General features: G+C 53.1%; 1 pseudogene; it reads right to left on the bottom strand.

Moving 5' to 3' along the window:
* Positions 1 to 580, bottom strand: part of LOC105450314 — a 1,996-nt pseudogene extending 1,416 nt beyond the window's left edge.
* Positions 581 to 4,257: the final 3,677 nt, after the last annotated feature.

Genomic DNA, 4,257 nt, shown 5'->3' with positions numbered 1-4,257 from the left:
CGGGAGTCACGGCGGCGGGGCGCATGCCGATGGTGCGATGCTTGCGCGCGTTGTAATCCGATACGAGATCCGGCAGGGCGTCGACCCACTTGTATGCGCCGGTGAGCGTAAACATCTTCCACATATCGTTCTTGAGCGTGCGATTGAACCTCTCGACTATTGATGCCTTCAGCATCGAATACGTGGAATAATGATTGACCAATGTCAATCGCAATCGTTTCCTCAGGAGTTTCTGCACATCGGCGTTGTAAAACTCCTTCCCCATATCCGTTTGCAGGTTTTTCGGACATCTTCCGCTCTCGCGAATTATCGCGGCAAGAGCGGCAGCCATCTCGCTTCCGCTCTTGCTCCTGAGCGGCACGGCCCACGCGTACTTGCTCAACGCATGGATGACGGTGAGTATGTAGTGGTAGCTTCTGTTGTGGCGCGAGTACGGGCGCATCTCGATAATATCGGCCTGCCACAGATCGTCGTATCCTCGAATTACGACGCGTCTTCGCGGAAAGTTTCGTCTGGCCGGAGCGTGCAACTCCTCGACGAGTCGTCGCCTCTCGATGCTGTTCCGGCCATTGACACTCATGTCGCAATATACGTAAAAACACGCAAAACTGACGCAAATCGACTGATTCGTTTTCTGGATGCGCAATTCAATTTATAATAATGCCGGCTTCGCGAAGCCGACATTATTATAAATCGAGTTCCTCGACTATCGACAGTATCTCGTTGTCGTGAGCGTTGTTGCCCGCGCGACGGGAAGCGTCGAGCAATCGGAGTCGATCCACCAGCTCGTTGGGATCGTTCCAGTGAACGTAATCGATCTCGTTGTCCGTCAACGTCATGGCGACAGGCAAGCCCAGTCCCTTTCTACGTTTCAGATGCTCGGATATGAGCGGCTTGATAAACTCCGTGTACTTCGTTCCCCTGTTGCCCCTGATGCGTTCGCCCTCTTTGTAGGCACGGTTGTAGAGGTTCGTTGCCATAATTATACTCTTGTACGTCATATTGTCGGGAAAGGTGATGAATTGTCTATCGGGCTTTTTCGTAAAATAAAGATCAATTCGTACAATCCTCGCGTGCCGCGGTACCTCACATTGTCCACGTTGCCATAATTATACTCTTGTACGTCATATTGTCGGGAAAGGTGATGAATTGTCTATCGGGCTTTTTCGTAAAATAAAGATCAATTCGTACAATCCTCGCGTGCCGCGGTACCTCACATTGTCCACGAGTATAGCATCGTCCTTTTCAAGATCGAATTGTTTGTCTCCGAGCATCAAACGTCCATTGTTGCCGAAATAGATACCGTTCGAGTGATCGATCTCCCTCTTTCTGTCCTGACCGAGGAACAGGTCTATGTACTTTTGCCCAAGCGGCCCCAGTTGACTGTGCAACGCATCGCGACTCCGTCGCGATCGCATGCTCTTTTTGACGGTCGTTTCGAGCGAAGGTAAAAGTGTCGACGCAAAGAACTCTTCCCGCGGTAGTACCGTCGGTTGTTCCGTCGATGCATCCGCCGTCGATGCATTCGCCGGCGGTTCTATCGCTGACACAGAACTGAGCGTAGGTAACGCGACGTTCCATTTTTTTTTGCTTTTTGCGCGGCGTTTGCTTAGGCGTTGATGCGACTCTGAACCATTTGTCGTTATCCTCGGTATCGCTATCCACGCTTTCCTTCTTCCTCTTGATACTCGTCGCAGCGTCGGTCTCGGCTCTCTTGACACTCGTCGCTGCGTTAGCCTTTCTCTTGACACTCGTCGCTGCTTCGGCCTCTCTCTTGATCGATTCCTCGCCAACGGCATGCTCGGCGATCTGTTTCAGAGGTTCGACGATGGGTTTAAAGCGTCTCTCCAACACGATATCCTCGTCTATTCTACCAGTTTTCAGAGCGTGATGTTTCTTGCGAATCGACTCGCTTGTTTTCGCGATCTGCTTTGCTATTCTCTCGCGATCCTTGATGTTAGCGTCTATTGTGTGTTGTCCAGGTGACACATCGACGTTGACTAATCGCGCTACGATACCGCGAACTCGTTAAATCCTTTTCTGTATCGCCCGTTGTTGAGCGGACTGTCCTTATCGATCATCAGGAATCCGTACTTATGCTGCCAACAGGTGTGGCACAAATTGCCGAAATTCTACGACATGTCGGTGTTCACGTGATCGTTGTAAACGTGCTTCAGATTGGTACCGTCCTGTTTGAACAGGATCAGCAGGTTCGCGTTGTTGCGTATCAGATGTTTTGGTATTCTCGCGTACGTCTGACAGAGATAGAAGCAATCGACGCTCAAGTGGCGGCCCATCGAGAAGTATTCTCTCACCGTGTCCTGCTTGTCGCACGCAACGTCGTCGAAAACGAAAATCGAGTTGGGGAGCGCCTCGTTCGGCGGAACGATGTCGCTGCAGTTGGAAACCGTGAAATAGCCAATTTCGTCGATTGATGTCAGCAATCGCTTGAGATACCGATACTTTGGCTGTTGCAGCGATTTCGAGTAAACGTACACGTTCTCAAAACGCGTGCCGTGCGGACTCTCGAGCAGGCTCACGAGCACGTTCGTTTTGCCGCAATTCGATGGACCGCACACGATCGCGCGTATGGTGTTTGGCAGCAGTTCGTCGTGTCGACGCTCCGTCACGCCGCCCCCCGTCGCTCGCGATCTCTCGTCGCAGTTCGTGACGCGTATCGTCAACGGCTGTCGCACGAATCTTATGGTTCTTTGCGTACCTGAACTATACCTGGCCGCCTATTTATAGGCGCGCGAAATCGCGAATCACTCAGTACCAAACATGTATCTTGCGGTAACGCATCCCTCCGACGTTCTCACCTGGAGCGCCGAGCAGTTGCAATATATACCGAAGATCGTACTGTTGCGCGTGTTCGGCGACTATATCGAGCACGTGTGGGACCGGCTGCCGGAGCACATAAAGGCGGATTCGGAGGTGCGAACCTATCGTCGCTGCCTCGATCATCACAATCTGCCGCGACAGCGGACGCACATCGACGGTCCCGCGCCACGGATAAAGGATTGCGAATATCAGCGGGCAGCGGCGGCTTGCTGAATCGCGCGATCAACGCACTTCCGTTCGAGCTACATATCCCCGGCTATCAGTTTTGCGGCCCGGGCATTCGTCTGCTGAAACGATTGGCCAGAGGTGACACGGGTGTAAATCCATTGGACGCGGCGTGCCGCGAACACGATATCGCGTATTCTCGTAGCAGCGATCTCACCGATAGACACGCGGCGGACGAGGTACTCGCCAGGAGAGCCCTGGGACGCGTTGTCGCGAGAGATTCGGCTCTGGGTGAAAGAGCTGCAGCTGCTGCAGTCTGGGCTGCGATGAAAGCCAAGACCAAAATCGGCATGGGTATGAAAGCGAAAACGCGCAAGAGAAAAACGGTGAAGAAACGAGTACTTCCGTCGGCAAAACGAGGCGGCGTGCTATCGATTCTGGGCGCGCTGGGCGCGATCGGCTCCTTAATCGGTGGAGCGGCCAGCGTGGCGAAAAGGGTAAACGCCAGCAAAGCCGTGCGACTTCAGCTCGAGGAGCTGCAGCGCCACAATCGCGCGATGGAAGGACGGGGGCTGCACCTCGCTCCGTACAAATATGGTCGGGGCACAGCAGCGGCGAAAAAAGGAAGGAAAAAAAAACGTCAAAGAAACGCTAACGATACCCAGGGGTGCGACCACCGACGTGCAATTGGACCGGTTGGCGCGGATCGCGCGCGTACTGTACTTCAGAAGCGTTTTCATGCGTAACGCATTACCGAGTGGCGGCGCGCGTCGAAACGAGAGCGGTATCGTGAATCTGGACGACGCGAAGAGAAACGATCACGTCGCGTATTTCGACAGTTTCGGCAATCTTCGACCTCCCAGGGAACTGGTGAATATTTCGGGGACGGTGTTGCCACAATCGAGTACAATCGAACGTCCTATCAAACGTAAGATCAGAACATCTGCGGACAGTTGTGTCTGCAGTTTCTTCTAACGACGCGCTTTTGAAAAAAATAAAACCCTTAAAAAGTTCGACGAGATGTCGCCAGGTCTCAGTCAAACGCTGTTTCCCATCATGTCGATGACATTTACGCTGAGCGGGAGGAGCAGCGTTCTCGCGGCGTACCACTCTCCGCCCATAGATCTGAGCGACGGCGACTACGAGCTCGGCCTAATGATCTTCGAGACTTACAACACGATACCGAACGTAAACGCCTCAAACAATAAGTTTTACTTCGACGACACGGAAATCACGATTCCCGAGGGATCG

This window comes from Wasmannia auropunctata, unplaced genomic scaffold, assembly GCF_000956235.1.
Source record: "Wasmannia auropunctata unplaced genomic scaffold, wasmannia.A_1.0 LD336064.1, whole genome shotgun sequence".
NCBI lineage: Eukaryota > Metazoa > Arthropoda > Insecta > Hymenoptera > Formicidae > Wasmannia > Wasmannia auropunctata.
Note: the sequence above shows the minus strand (reverse complement) of the source record. Positions and strands in the feature narration are given on the sequence as shown.